General features: G+C 37.4%; 1 pseudogene; it reads right to left on the bottom strand.

Moving 5' to 3' along the window:
• Nucleotides 1-7,525: 7,525 nt before the first annotated feature.
• Nucleotides 7,526-8,233, bottom strand: LOC112856352 (ATP synthase F(0) complex subunit C2, mitochondrial pseudogene; annotated as a pseudogene).
• Between the last annotated feature and the right edge of the window lie 8,936 nt (nt 8,234-17,169).

Genomic DNA, 17,169 nt, shown 5'->3' with positions numbered 1-17,169 from the left:
TATACCATTTTTAATTCTCATCAGCTATGTATTCCAGTTTCCCACATCCTTACCACTAGTTGTTAACACTTTGATAGCAGTGTTAATAATAATTTCTATCTCCCAGGGCACCTGGGCAGCTCAGTCAGTTAAGCGTCGGACTTCGGCTCAGGTCACGATCTCCCGTTTTGTGGGTTCAAGCCTTGTGTCTGACTCTGTGCTGACAGCTCAGAGCCTGGAGTCTGCTTCAGATTCTGTGTCTCCCTTTCTCTCTGCCCCTCCCCCACTTGCACTCTGTCTCTGTCTCTCAAAAATATACATAAAAAATTTCTATGTCCCTTATGACTAATGATGTCAAGTATCTTTTTGTGTGATTATTAGCTATTTGTATATTTTCTTTGATAAAATCCTATTCGAATATATTGTCCAAATTTTTTCTTTTTTTGAGGGGGAGAAAGGGAAAGATGAGGAGAGGGAGGGAGAGAGACAGAGAGAGAGAAAGAGAGAGAGAGATTGGGCAAAGAGGGAAGACAGAGAATCTTAAGAAGTCTGCACACTCAGTGCAGAGCCAACACGGGGCTCCATCGCACAACCCTGTGATCATGAACTGAGCCGAAAACAAGAGTCGGGCGTTCAGCCTGAACCACACAGGCACCCCATATTTTGCCCAAATCTTAATGGGGTTGAAAGAATTCTCATTGAGTTGACAGAATTCCTTATTCCTCTGACTACATTTATTAGATATATGATTTGCAAATATTTTCTCCAAGATAGGGGCTTGTCTTTTTATATTTATGATGGTATATTTTAAAAATTTTGTTTAATGTTTATTTATTTTTGAGAGAGAAAGAGAGCACAAGTGGGGGAGGGCAGAGAGGGAGACACAGAATCCAAAGCAGGCTCTAGGCTCTGAACTGTCAAGCACAGGGTGGAACGTGGGACCCAAACCCATGAACTGTGAGATCATGACCTGAGCCAAAGTCAGACCCTTAAATGAGCCACTCAGGCACTCCTATAATGGTGTCTTTTTAAGCACTAAATGAAGTCCAGTTTATGGTCCAATGATGAAGTCCAATTTTTTTTTTTATCAGTTGTGCTTTTCTTTTTTCTTTTTTTTTTTTTTAAGGACAGAGGTGTGCTTTTTTTTTCAATATATGAAATTTATTGTCAAATTGGTTTCCGTACAACACCCAGCACTCATCCCAAAAGATGCCCTCTTCAAGACCCATCACCCACCAGCCCTTCCCTCCCACCCCCCATCAACCCTCAGTTTGTTCTCAGATTTTAAGAGTCTCTTATGCTTTGGCTCTCTCCCACTCTAACCTCTTTTTTTTTTTTTTTCCTTCCCTTCCCCCATGGGTTCCTGTTAAGTTTCTCAGGATCCACATAAGAGTGAAACCATATGGTATCTGTCTTTCTCTGTATGGCTTATTTCACTTAGCATCACACTCTCCAGTTCCATCCACGTAGCTACAAAGGGCCATGTTTCATTCTTTCTCATTGCCACGTAGTACTCCATTGTGCATATAAACCACAATTTCTTCATTCATCAGTTGATGGACATTTAACTCTTTCCACAATTTGGCTATTGTTGAGAGTGCTGCTATAAACATTGGGGTACAAGTGCCCCTATGCATCAGTACTCCTGTATCCCTTGGGTAAATTCCTAGCAGTGCTACTGCTGGGTCATAGGGTAGGTCTATTTTTAATTTTTTGAGGAAGCTCCACACTGTTTTCCAGAGTGGCTGCACCAATTTGCATTCCCATCAACAGTGCAAGAGGATTCCCATCTCTCCACATCCTCGCCAGCATCTATAGTCTCCTGATTTGTTCATTTTAGCCACTCTGACTGGTATGAGGTGGTATCTCAGTGTGGTTTTGACTTGTATTTCCCTGATGAGGAGCAACGTTGAGCATCTTTTCATGTGCCTGTTGGCCATCCGGATGTCTTCTTTAGAGAAGTGTCTATTCGTGTTTTCTGCCCATTTCTTCACTGGATTATTTGTTTTTTGGGTGTGGAGTTTGGTGAGCTCTTTATAGATTTTGGATACTAGCCCTTTGTCCGATATGTCATTTGCAAATATCTTTTCCCATTCTGTTGGTTGCCTTTTAGTTTTGTTGATTGTTTCCTTTGCTGTGCAGAGCTTTTTATCTTCATGAGGTCCCAATAGTTCATTTTTGCTTTTAATTCCCTTGCCTTTGGGGATGTGTCAGGTAAGAAATTGCTGCGGCTGAGGTCAGAGAGGTCTTTTCCTGCTTTCTCCTCTAGGGTTTTGATGGTTTCCTGTCTCACATTCAGGTCCTTTATCCATTTTGAGTTTATTTTTGTGAATGGTGTGAGGAAGTGGTGTAGTTTCAAACTTCTGCATGTTGTCCAGTACTCCCACCACCATTTGTTAAAGAGACTTTTTTCCATTGGATGTTCTTTCCTGCTTTGTCAAAGATGAGTTGGCCATACGTTTGTGGGTCTAGTTCTGGGGTTTCTATTCTATTCCATTGGTCTATGTGTCTGTTTTTGTGCCAGTACCATGCTGTCTTTATGATTACAGCTTTGTAGTAGAGTGTAGTTGAATCAGTTATCAAAAATCTCCCAACAAATAACAGTCCAGGACCAGATGGCTTCCCAGGGGAGTTCTACCAGATGTTTAAAGCAGAGATAATACCTATCCTTCTCAAGCTATTCCAAAAAATAGAAAGGGAAGGAAAACTTCCAGACTCATTCTATGAAGCCAGTATTACTTTGATTCCTAAACCAGACAGAGACCCAGTAGAAAAAGAGAACTACAGGCCAATATCCCTGATGAATATGGATGCAAAAATTCTCAATAAGATACTAGCAAATCGAATTCAACAGCATATAAAAAGAATTATTCACCATGATCAAGTGGGATTCATTCCTGGGATGCAGGGCTGGTTCAACATTTGCAAATCAATCAATGTGATACATCACATTAATAAAAGAAAAGAACCATAAGATCCTGTCAATCGATGCAGAAAAAGCATTTGACAAAATTCAGCAACCTTTCTTTAATAAAAACTCTTGAGAAAGTCAGGATAGAAGGAACATGCTTAAACATCATAAAAGCCATTTATGAAAAGCCCACAGCTAACATCATCCTCAATGGGGAAAAACTGAGAGCTTTTTCCCTGAGATCAGGAACACGACAGGGATGTCCACTCTCACCGCTGTTAACATAGTGTTGGAAGTGCTAGCATCAGCAATCAGACAACAAAAGGAAATCAAAGGCATCAGAGTTGGCAAAGATGAAGTCAAGCTTTCACTTTTTGCAGATGACATGCTATTATACATGGAAAACCCGACAGACTCCACCAAAAGTCTGCTAGAACTGATACATGAATTCAGCAAAGTTGCAGGATACAAAATCAATGTACAGAAATCAGTTGCATTCTTATACACTAATAATGAAGCAACAGAAAGACAAGTAAAGAAACTGATCCCATTCACAATTGCACCAAGAATCATAAAATACCTAGGAATAAACCTGACCAAAGATGTAAAAGATCTGTATGCTGAAAACTATAGGAAGCTTATGAAGGAAATTGAAGAAGATATAAAGAAATGGAAAAACATTCTGTGCTCACGGGTTGGAAGAATAAATATTGTTAAAATATCAATACTATGCAAAGCTATCTACACATTCAATGCAATCCCAATCAAAATTGCACCAGCATTCTTCTCGAAGCTAGAACAAGCAATCGTAAAATTCATATGGAACCACAAAAGGCCCCGAATAGCCAAAGTAATTTTGAAGAAGACCAAAGTGGGAGGCATCACAATCCCAGACTTTTCCCTCTACTCAGTTGTGCTTTTCTTACATACCTAAAAATTTTTGCTTCATCTAACATCACAAATACTTCCTAGGTTTTCTTCTAAGAATTTTCTTCTAAGCTTTTTTTTTTAGAGTTTTATAGTTTTAGCTCTTACATTTACAACCAATTTGAGTTATTTTTTATGTATCATAAAGATCTAAATTCATCTTTTTACATGTGGATATCCAACTGTCCCAGCATAATTTTTTGAAAAGATTTCCTTTCCATTCTGAATTGCCTTGGCTCCTTTGTTGAAAATCAATTGAGTCTATTTCTAGATCCATTTGTTTATCTTGATGCCAATAGCACTGTGTCTTGATTACTTACTGTAGCTTTGTAGTAAGATGTGAAATCAGACACTATGAAGCATCCTCACTTTTGTTTTTCAAAACTGCTTTTGCTCGTCTGGTTCCTTCAAATTTCCATAGGAATTTTAGAATTAGCTTGTTAATTCCTACAAACACTCGCTAGGATTTTGATTGGCATAACATTTCATCTTTAGATCGATTTAAGAACTGACATCTTAACTCTATTGAGTTTTACAAACCCACGAATATGGTTTATCACTCCATTTATTTTGCTCTTTGTTTCATTTTTATCAGCAATAGTTTTAGTTTTCAGTATATAGGCCTTTCTCATCTTTTATCAAACATTTTTTCTGTCCCCTCCTGTCTCGTGTCTGTCTTGTTCAGAGACTCCAATTAACCCTATATTATGCCACCTGAAGTTGTTGCATAGCATCACATAATGTTCTTTTCATTAAAAAATGTAATAATTTCTATTACTGTATATTCAAGTTCATCAATCTTTTCTTATATAGTGTATGATCTGATGTTAATACCATTCACTGTTTTTCATCTCATATACTAATTTTCATCTCTGGAAGTTCAACTTGATTTTTTTAAATATATATCTTCCATATTCCTACTTAACTTTTGAATACATGGGATACATTTATAATAACTGTTTAATGTGTTTGCCTACTAACTCTAAGATTTGTAGTAGTTCTGGATCAGTTTCAACTTATTAATTTTTCTTACTTTGAACACATTTCCTGCTTCTTTGCAGTTTGCAAATTTTCTTTTTAACCTATCTTTGACTGTATTAAATTTACTTTTAATAAAAATTTAATATATTTAAAGTATACAGCACATTTTAATATAAATATGTAGGAAAGTGATTACTAAAGTCAAGCTAATTAACATATCCATCTCACATAGTTATCATTCTATTTCTTTTTGGTGAGATCACCTGAAATCTATATCTTAGCAAATTTCCAATATAAAATAGAGTATTATTAACTGCAGTCATCATACTTGTACATTAGGTTTCTCAACTTATTTATCCTACATAACTGCAACTTTTTACTCGTTGACCAGTATCTCCCAACCTCTTCACCCCTGGTAACTACCATTCTTCTACTCTCTTCTCTCTTTTTGTATATTTCACATATATGTGAGATCATGTACTATTTTTCTCTCTGGCTGGCTTATTTTACTTAGCACAATGTTCTCTGAAGTCTATCCAAGATGTCATAAATCCCAGGAACTTCTTTTTAAAGGCTGAATACGGGCGCCTGGGTGGCTCAGTTGGTTAAGCATTCGACTTCAGCTCAGGTCACGATCTTGCGGTCCGTGGGTTCGAGCCCCGCGTCGGGCTCTGGGCTGATGGCTTAGAGCCTGGAGCCTGCTTCCGATTCTGTGTCTCCCTCTCTCTCTGCCCCTCCCCCATTCATGCTCTGTCTCTCTCTGTCTCAAAAATAAATTTAAAAAAAGTTAAAAAAAAATAAAGGCTGAATAATGTTCCATTGTATATATACGCTACCATTCTTCTATTCATCTAGTGGGGGAATAGGTGCTACTTACATAAATGGGTTAGAAAAAAGCTTAGGGTGGAAAGCTGCTCCCACAGGGTGAAAACGCCCAAAGTTAGCTAGTGAGATATTGTAATGGGATCACAAGTAATTTGTTATATGACCTGCAGGAAATTACTTTCCATCTGACACCAATATACTATTGTACTCTGATCACAAACTTCACTTGCACCCCAGACCCTTTGCTTCTTACACATACAAGTTAATGATTACTGTCTGATTGTTTTCTTCACGTTCACCATGTTCACGCGTACAATCGTGTTTTCTTCACATTCACCATGTGGGTAAGATCTTGTGAACTCAATAAATACAGACAAACCACCATACCAGGCCCTTGTCTCCTCCCAGACATTAGCCTCTCTTGTATTCAATTCTGCATCTACTCTCTTGCTGGACAAGAGAGAACCCCAGACTCATAGTCTGGGACACATCTGCAAATGGAAACAGGTTTTTTCCATTTCTTAGCTATCGTGAATAATGCTGCAAAAAACATGGGAGCACAACCATCTCTTTTGAGGTATTGATTTCATTTCCCATATACCCAGAAGAATTGCTGGATTACATTATAGTCCTTTTTTTTTAATGTTACTTATTTTTGAGAAAGAGAGCATTAACAGGGGAGGGGCAGAAAGAGGGGGATAGAGGATCTGAAGCAGGCTCCATGCTGACAGCAGTGAGCCTGATGTGGAGCTTAAATCCATGAACTGCGAGATCATGACCTGAGCTGAAGTCAGATGCTCAACCGACTGAGCCACCCAGGTGCCCCTACAGTCCCATTTTTCATTTTTTGAGGAATCTCCATAATGTTTTCCATAATGGCTGAGTCAATTTACATTCCTACTAACAGTGTACAAGGGTGCCCTTTTCTCCACATCCTCACCAACATTTATCTTTTATCTTTTTATAAAAGCCACCCTAACAGGTATGAGACAATATTTCATATGGTTTTGATTTGGATTTCCCTGATGATTAGTAATGTTGAGCACTTTTCATATACCTGTCAGCCATTTGTATGTCTTCTTTAAAAAAAAAAAAAGTCTATTCAGGTTCTTTGCACATTTTTTGGATCACATTTACAAAGGAAAAAAAACTTCTGGATTAAGTCTGTAAAGTTGTGTGTTTTTTTTGTCTTCTTTGACTCTATATTAAGATGCAATTCGTTCTATGACACTCATTAATGAGAGAGAGGAATCGTACTTAAATTTCTTAAGGTTAAAACAAAACACCTATAATTAATTCATAAGAAATCCTACATCGAGGGGCACTTGGGTGGCTCAGTTGGTTAAGCTGACTCTTGATTTTGGCTCAGGTCAGGACCCCACAGTTAGTGAGTTTGAGCCCCACATGGGGCTCTGTGCTGACAGTGCACAGTCTGCTTGGGATTCTCTCTCTCCCTCTCTTGTGTTCTCTCTCTCTCTCTCTCAAAATAAATAAATAGTGCACCTGGGTGGCTAAGTTGGTTGAGCATCCAACTTCAGCTAAGGCCATGATCTTGCAGTTTGTGAGCTTGAGCTCCACATGAGGCTTGCTGCTGTCAGGGCAGAGCCAGCTTCAGTTCCTCTGTCCCCCTCTCTCTCTGTCCCTCCCCCGCTCACTCTCCCTCTCAAAAATAAAAAAAAAAAACATTAAAAATAGATAAAAACTTAAAAATATACATCCTACATTTAAAATCCTATGCATGACTATTTCATAAACATTTATTTTATTATTATTTCTTATTAATACAGTATTTGTTTTCCCTAAGCCAACCACTTTCCCCAGTTGGCCTGAGGAGGTACAGGAAGACTATGCAGGGTAAATGAAACACAGGAAAAAGACCTATCAGAGGCAGAGATGGCTCCTTCACATGCTAAAGAGGATGAGAAAGGCCATCATCAGGTAAAATAACCCATGTCTGAGAGGACAAAGCCCAGAATGGTGTAGAAGAGGTGTTGCTTCAGAGAAGGGTTTCTGGCATAACCAATGATGAAACTCCTAAACACAGTCCCATTTCTAACCCCAGAGCCAGGCATCCCCACTGTGGAAGGCTTAGATTCAATGAACTTGGCTGCACTGTATCAATGTCCTGTGAAATGATGCTGGCTTGGAAACTGCACCTAGTATAAATGAGGTCAGGTGACATGGGGCTGCCAAGCTGCTGAAGCTTTCATCTGTCAGTGATCGGCTCAACAGCTGAAAAGTGTTCCTGACCAAGAAGGGAGTTGAGACAAACTTTGTGCAGGCATACATTTTTAGGGGAGGAGGGCTGTAGCAGGAAAGCTGCTCCTAGTGCAGAGAAGACAGATATAGACAGTTATTTTAGTATTTCATCTACCTAAAATAATAGGGACAAAAGGCATACACATACATTTTCCTCAAAAACAAAGAAGAGCTAAAGATGTTGAAGGGCCACATTTTTAAATTGGATTAGTTGAGGGGCTCCTGGGTGGTTCAGTCAGTTAAGCATCTGGCCCTTGATTTCAGCTCAGGTCATGATCTCACCGTTTGTGAGTTTGAGCCCCACATGGGGCTCTGTGCTGACAGTGCAGAGCCTGCTTGGGATTCTCTTTCTCCCTCTCTCTCTGCCCCTTCCCAACTTGGGTGCACAAGTGTGTGCTCTCTCTCTCTCTCTCTCTCTCTCAAAATAAATAAACTTTAAAAAATTGGATTAGTTGATTTTTTGCTATTGAGTTGTACAAGTTTCTTATATATATATATACACGTTGGTGCTTCACCCCTTATCTCACCCCTTATCTCAAGTATTTTCTCCTACTCCTTAAGCTATATTCTCGTTTTATTAATTGTTTCTTTGGTTATGCAGAAACTTTTATATTTGATGAAGTCCCATGGTACTCTATATAGAAAACCCAAAAGAACTGATACATGAATTCAGTAAAGGTGCAGTATACAAAATCGACATGCAGAAATCTGTTGTATTTCTAAACACCAGTAATGAAGCAGCAGAAAGAGAAATTAAGGGGGCACCTGGGTGGCTCAGTTGGTTAAGCATCTGACTTCAGCTCAGGCCATGATCTCACAGTTTGTGAGTTCGGGCCCCATGCCAGGCTCTGTGCTGACAGCTCAGAGCCTGGAGCCTGCTTCAGATTCTGTCTCCCTCTTTCTCTGCCCCTCCCCCACTTGCGTTCTGTTTCTCTCTCTCAAAAATAAACATTAAAAAATGTTTTAATTAAAAAAAATAAAGAGAAATTAAGGGATTATTTACAATTACACCAAGAACAATAAGATACCTAGGAATAAACCTAACCAAAGATCTGAAAGACCTATACTCTGAAAACCATAAAGTACTGATAAAAGAAAATGAAAAGTACACAAAGAAATGGAAAGATTTTCCATACTCATGGATCAGAAGAACAAATACTGTTAAAATGTCTATACTACCCAAAGCAATCTACACATTTAATGTAATCCTTATCAAATTACCAGCAGCATTTTTCACAGATGTAGAACAAACAATTCTAAAATTTGTATGGAACCACAAAGACCATGAATAGCCAAAACAATCCTAAAAAAGAAATGCAAAGCTGGTGGCATCACAATTTTGGACTTCAAGTTTACTACAAAGCTGTACCTGTAGTGTATGTAGTAGCATAAAAAGAGACACAAAGATAAATAGAACAGAATAGAAAGCCCAGAAATGGACCTACAACTATATGGTCAATCTTCGACAAAGCAGAAAAGAATATCCAATGGAAAAAAGACAGTCTCTTCAACCAAAGTGTTGGGAAACCTGGACAGCATAATGTAAAAGGATGAAACTGGACCATTTTCTTACACCATACACAAAAATGGATTAAAGACCTAAATGTGAGACAGGAAACCATAAAAACCCTAGTGGAGAAAACAAGCAGTAGTAACCTCTTTGACACTGGCCACAGCAACTTTTTTCCAGATATGTCTCCTGAGGCAAGGGAAACAAAAGCAAAAATAAACTATCGGGACTTGATCAAAATAAAAAACTTATGCACAGTGAAGTAAACAATCAAAAAACAAAACTATAAGGCAATCTACCGAATGGGAGAAGATATTAGCAAATGACATATCCCACAAATGGTTAGTGTCCAAAATCTATAAGGAATTGATACATGTCAACACCCATAAAACAAATAATCCAACTGGAAAAGGGCAGAAGACATGAATAGACATTTTTCCAAAGAAGACACACAGATGGCCAATGGACACATGAAAAGATGCTCAACTATCACTCACCATCAGGGAAATACAGATCAAAACCACAGTGAGATACCACCTCACACCAGTCAGAATGGTTAAAATTAATAACACAGAAAAACAGATGTCGGTGAGGATGCAGAGAAAGAGGAACCCTTTTATACTTTGGTGGGAATGCAAACTGGTGCAGCCACTGGAGAACAGTATGGAGGTTCCTCAAAAAGTTAAAAATATAGGGGCGCCTGGGTGGCGCAGTCGGTTAAGCGTCCGACTTCAGCCAGGTCACGATCTCGCGGTCCGTGAGTTCGAGCCCCGCGTCAGGCTCTGGGCTGATGGCTCAGAGCCTGGAGCCTGTTTCCGATTCTGTGTCTCCCTCTCTCTCTGCCCCTCCCGCATTCATGCTCTGTCTCTCTCTGTCCCAAAAATAAATAAATGTTGAAAAAAAAAATTAAAAAAAAAAAAAAAAAGTTAAAAATATAACTACCCTAACATCCAGCAATTGCACTACTAGATATTTACCCAAAGAATACAAAAACCCTAATTCAAAGGGATACATGCACCCCAATGTTTATTGCAATATTATCTACAATAGCCAAATTATGGAAAGAGCCCAAGTGTCCAAGAACTGAGGAATGGATAAAGAAGAAGTGGTTTTTATACAATGGAATGTTAGCCATAAAAAAGAATGAAATCTTGCCATTTGCAATGATGTGGATGGAGCTAGAACCTATTATGCTAATAAGCAAAATAAATCAGTCAGAGAATAACAATATCATATGATTTCACCCACATGTGGAATTTAAGAAACAAAACAAATGACCGTAAAGAAAAAAAAACGGAGAGGCAAACCAAGAAACAGAATCTTAACTATAGAGGAACAAAGTTATGGTTACCAGAGGGGAGTTGGGGGGTGGGGGATGGGTGAAATAGGTGATGGGGATTAGGAGTGTACTTGTGATGAGCACCAGGTGTTGTATGTAAGTGTTGAATCACTATATTGTACACCTGAAGCTAATATTACACTGTGTGTTAACTAACTGGAATATGAATATTATAAAAATTCATTGACTGTAAATGCTTGATTTAGTTTTGTGCTCTTGATTCTGTTCCATTGGTCTACATGTGTGTTTTAATTACAATAACTTTGTAATATAATTTGAAGACATGAAATGTAATGCCTCCAACTTGCTTTTTCTTTCTAAAGATTGCTTTGGCTATTCAGGGTCTTTTGTGGTTCCAAATTTTAGGTTGTTTTTTTTTTCTACTTCTGTGAAAAACACTATTGGAATTTTGATAGCAATTTCATTAAATCTTTATATCACCCTGGGTAGTATAGACATTTTAACAATATTAATTCTTCTGATCCGTGAACATGGGATATCTTTGCATTTTTGTGTCTTTGATTTCTCTTATAAATATTTTATAGTTTTCAATGTATAGATCTTTGGCCTCCTCGCTTAAATTTATTTCTAAGTAATGATTTTGGTGGTATTACAAATAGAATTGTTTTGTTGATTTCCTTCCTTTTCAAATAGATCATTTTTGGTATAATGAATTATAATTTTTCTTACATGTTTTTTTGTATCCTGCAAATTTACTGAAGCCATTTATTAGTTCTAATAGTTTATTAATGGAGTATTTAGGGTTTTCTACATATAAAATCATATCGCTTGCAAACAGATAATTTAATTTATTCCTTTTAGATAGGATGCCATTATTAAAAAAAAAAAAGTCTGGTTGCTCTTCTAGTACTTCCAGTGTGAAAGTGAACATCCTTGCCTTGAAAAGTAAAGAGACAAAACGATCAGTTTTTTCCCACTGATAATGATGTTGGTTGTGGAATTTTCATAAATGGTCTTTATCTATGTTGAGGAAATTTCCTCTATACCTATTTTCTTGAGAATTTTTATCATTAATGGATTTTGAACTTTGTCAACTACTTTTTCTGCATCTAATGTGGTTATTGTGTGGTTTTTATCTTTATTCTGTTAATGTGGTCTTTCACATTGATTTCATATGTTAAACCAACAGGTTGGTAAGTTTTGATTGGATGCAAGGCAGTGAATTGTACCTGTTAGGTATTGGGTTTTTTGTTTGTTTGGTGTGTGTGAGTGTGTGTGTGCATGTGCGTGTGTTTGTTTTTGTTGTTATTGCTGTTTTACTGAGATTTAATCTGGGATGCAGTTATTTGGAAATTTTTAAGGTTTGTCAGGCAGGGCTGGAACAGTGCTTAAATATAGGGCTAATTATTCCCCTCTACTGGGGAAACACTCTGCTCTGTAGTCTCCTTAATGTCCCACGAATAACAATTTTTTGTTTTGTTTTGTTTTTTAACTTTTTGGAACAGACATTTTTCCGAGCCCTGTGTGAGTACTGGACATCTCTAATCCTTTCAAGTAATTCTATACCTAATCTCAAGTATTTCCCTACTACATATGTGCTGATTAACATTCAGCTGAATACTTGAACTGGAGATCTCTGGAATTTTCTCTATGCAGCTATCTTTTCCAGTACTCTGTTCACTGAATTATAGCCACCTCAACCTTTCTAGACTCTGAATTTCATCTTCTTAACTCAGGGAGTCTACCAAGCTCAGCCTGGGTTCCCCCTTTCTGTGCCACAGCCTGTAAACTATTTCAACGCAATAATCTGAAGCAATCATTGGCTTACTTCTGTTTCCCATCTCTTAGGGATCATGATCCTTTGTTTCCTGATGTCCAATGTCTTGAAAACCTGTGTTTCATGTATTATATCCATTTTTTTTTTTTACAGTTTCAAGTAGAAGGTAAATCCAGTCCTAGTACCTGCTACTCCATCTTAGCCAGAAGTAGAAGTCTCAAGAAACTTCTCAAACGTTAATTGGTCTATAAGTTTCCCAAAGTTTTGCCTATCCTTACACAGGTAAATATCCTTTTCTCTATATACCAGCCCACTTCAAATAGCTTCTGCTGTGCCTGGGTGGCTCAGCCTGTTAAGCTTCCAACTTTGGCTGAGGTAATGATATCACAGTTCATAAGTTCAAGCCCTGCCCCTTGGTACCCTTGTCTCTCTACCCTTTCCCTGCATGCACTCTCTCTCTCTCTCAAAAATAAACAAATATTAAAAAAATTACTTCTGGAGAAACTAATCCCTTATATATGTGTAACACATTATAACACATTATAGCTAAAAACATAATTTCACATACTGAGATAACATGGTTTTCTCTGGGGGGAAAAAAAATGACCGGTGTCATGCTAATAAGAAATCCATTTTAATGTGACAAAGAAATCCATCTTAATGTGAAAACTCATAGAAAAGTTTTCTTGAGTCAACCTTTTTGGATAGATCCAAATCTCTACATGTAACAACAACAATCTCATCCAGGGCTTTAAAACAAGCATTTTATTTTGAATTTACTCACTGTGGTGGGCACTGGTACTGCTTGTCTCCACCAGGTTGATATCATACTGGACTGAACTGGCCCTCTGAAGGTGGCCCTTCCTGACAGTAAAGAAGAAACACACAAATAAAAAGCAGGTAAGTGGAAAAGCAGAGGGAAGTTTAAACTTGAAAATTTGGAGGTCTAGGGGCGCCTGGGTGGCACAGTCGGTTAAGCGTCCGACTTCAGCCAGGTCACGATCTCGAGGTCCGTGAGTTCGAGCCCCGCGTCAGGCTCTGGGCTGATGGCTCAGAGCCTGGAGCCTGTTTCCGATTCTGTGTCTCCCTCTCTCTCTGCCCCTCCCCCGTTCATGCTCTGTCTCTCTCTGTCCCAAAAATAAATAAACGTTGAAAAAATATTAAAAAAAAAAAAAAAAAAAGAAAATTTGGAGGTCTATTTTCTTCTCCAGAACTACCTGAAACTGACAGGGCTGCCCTAAAACTGTGCCCCATTATTCAACAAATCCACCAAGTCAGGGAGTTCATTATGGGGACTTCAGATGCTGATGATGCACTTAGTTCTTTTCCTTTGAAGTTGGAAAGCTATTATTAATGTAATGTTTTTGTAATGTTTTAATGTTTAGTGTAATGTTTTTGTCCTTTTAAAAGAGGTTTTCATTATTAGCCGAGACATTTGTGATATGGGGTGGCTTTACTCACTATTAATGACATTGAAAACCTCATTTTGTGCCTTTTTAAGGTTGTAGTTCATCCATCTTTTAGGTCATCTGGCCAATTAATATGGGTTATAATTGTATTCAGATGATCATGACAGTTTTTTTTTAACTACTTTTATTTATTTTTTTTTTAATTTTTTTTTTCAACGTTTATTTATTTTTGGGACAGAGAGAGACAGAGCATGAACGGGCGAGGGGCACAGAGAGAGGGAGACACAGAATCGGAAACAGGCTCCAGGCTCTGAGCCATCAGCCCAGAGCCTGACGCGGGGCTCGAACTCACGGACCGCGAGATCGTGACCTGGCTGAAGTCGGACGCTTAACCGACTGCGCCACCCAGGCGCCCCTGACTACTTTTAATATTAAACAAGATTTTGAAATGTACACTTGCTCTAATTTTTTTCAGTGTCAGTGCTTAGAGTATATATTAGTGAAAATGAATTCAAAACCATTTTACCACAGCAAAATGAAATGTGTCTTCTAAAAAACCCTGATTCCTCCTCATGAAACATTACTGATTCTAGGCTAGATTTCAGCATTAGTGAGGTATCATTTTTGACCTCATTCAAAGATCACACTAATTAGTTACTAAATTTCAAAAGACCCACATTTAAAGCAATTTCAACCACTAATGGACCCAAAAACTATTTTAGTAAACAGACTTGGTTTCATTCTTGAAAGCACCACTCTGACAAATACATTTCATTTGGTCAATACATATGAGCCCAAATCATAAGTGTAGCTTCTATAAGCAATAGCTACTCATTTTCAAATTAATTCTATTCTTGGCATCGTTAAGGCCATGACTCTGCTTATGTTCTCATTCAGAAATGGGAAATACACAATTTCAAACATATTGCAACCCTATCTGAAAAATTTTCAAGAATGCTATTTTCTTTAAGAATGGTAAGGATGTGGGGTGCCTGGATGGCTGAGTCGGTTAAGCATCCGATTTTGGCTCAGGTCACGATCTCACGTTCTATGGGTTCAAGCTCCGCATCAGGATCTGTGCTGACAGCTTGGAGCCTGGGGCCTGCTTCAGATTCTGTGTGTGTGTCTCTCTCTCTGCCCCTCCCCAGCTTGCTCTCTCTCTCTCTGTCTCTATCTCTCTCAAAAGTAAATAAACATTTAAAAAAAGATTTTTCTCTTTTAATATACAAACTAGATAAAATACATTAGTTAATAACTTTATACCAACTTTGTGTTCTTATAGTAATGGAATAATTCCAAGATCATAGTTTTTTAATACATTACTGAACTTGGTTTGCTAATTTTTAATCTTTTATATCTAGGTTAAATGAATAAGATTGGCTCATAATTTTCCTTTTTTTTTTTTTTTTTTTAAGTAGGCTTCATGCCCAGTGCAGAGCCCAATGTGGGGCTTAAATTCACTACCTTGAGATCGAGACCTGAGCTAAGATCAAGAGGCAAATGCTTAATCAACTGAGGCACCCACGCGTCCCTTGGCTCATAATTTTTTTGTTCATACTGTGATGGTTAATTTTAGGTATCAACCTGGCTGGGCCATGGTGCCCAGATATTTGGTCAAACATTATTCTGGATGTTTCTATAAGAGTGTTTTTTTAAAATTAATTTTTAAATCTATGTATTTTGAGTAAAGCAGATTGCCTTCCATGACGGGGGTGGGCTTCATCTAATCAGTCTAAGGCCTTAAAAAGAACAAAGACTGACCTCTTTTGAGTAAGAAGAAATTGTGTCAGCAGATAGCCTTCAGAGCTGAACTGCAACACTCACTATTCTCTGAGTCTCCTGTCTGCCAGGCCACCATGAAGACTATTGACATGCCAGCCTCCACAACTTAATGAGTCAATTCCTTAAAATAAATCTATCTCTCTGCACATTCTATTGGTTCTATTTGTATGGAGAATGCTAACTAACACACATACTAGCCATTACAGGTTACACTCTATCTCCCAGAATTCACAAATTGAAGCACTTATTCCTAATGTAACTATGTTTGGAGACAGAGCTTTTAGGGAGGTAATTAAGGTTAAATAGGGTTAGAACAGCATGTGGGAATGAGAGATATTGTAGCTATCTTTGGGAAAATACAATCTGATACAATGGGTTTCTATTGAATTTTTTTTATCTGAAGTAAAACATGAGATTGCTTAAATGATATATTTTAGAATAAAATATGTAATTATATGTTTTAAAAGAGCAGTCTCTCTCCAACTTTTAATTACTCTATGGTATAAAGTAATTCAGAAAGGAGGATTTTATGAAATATAATTTTACATATATATAAAACCTTTCCTAGAGTATAAACTTCTTAAGCCCTTTTGCATCTCTTTTATTATTACCCGCAGCTCCATTTTCACAAGTATTACGAGAACATAGTATTAAAAGTATTTCACAAGTATTACAGTGTGCACTTAATAAATAGTAGTAATGAGAGTTATAATACAAGATAACTTCTAAACTTATAAATTCTATATTTATTATTTTCATAAAATTCCAGAAAAAGGTGAAGACCAAAACTAATAAATGAAAGTAATCTCCACCACATTTTATTGCTTCATATGAGTAATTTTTCCTTTTGTCTTATGAGTTACAAGTCTTCCCAAATTAATTGCCTCCTTATTTGTCTCTCTCCAAGTTGATTTAAGTCTCTACAATTAGGGAACATGTCTGTCTTGTTCACTATTGTATTCTTTTTTTTTTAATATAATGTATTGTCAAGTTAGCTAACATACAGTGTATACAGTGTGCTCTTGGCTTTGGAAGTAGATTCCCCACTATTGTATTCTTTATTCTTAGCACAATGCCTAGCACATAGTAGGCACTAAATGAAGAATTAATCCTAGATATTAACCACAGGCCTTAAATTCATATTTACAATGTTGCATAAGTTGTTTCCTTCCTTTCACATTCAAAATGTACTTTAAATAGACCTAGCCCTAATATTTAGGTGCTTTGGCATGATGACTTTAGTGAATGTGGGTCTACCTAATTAGTTTACAGAAATCAACGCTTGATGTCAGTAACAAAGAACAAATAGAGACTATTTAAGATACTTTCAAAATGACTTATTAATTTAATAACAACAACTGTATTAGAGAACTTTAAATAGAAATCACTATCTGTAAAAATATCTAGATCCAAAGGGCATATTAGTTATTTAGTAGAAAAACTACTTTATGCATTACTTTTTTCTTTTCAAAAGTATGTTTCTATTTTGGTTACCTGAAAAGGAAGTAG

The sequence above is a fragment of the Puma concolor genome, chromosome B3 (genome assembly GCF_028749965.1).
Source record: "Puma concolor isolate L17-30 chromosome B3, mPumCon1.1.hap2, whole genome shotgun sequence".
Taxonomy (NCBI): Eukaryota; Metazoa; Chordata; class Mammalia; order Carnivora; family Felidae; genus Puma; species Puma concolor.
This window is presented reverse-complemented; position numbering and strand designations above follow the sequence as displayed.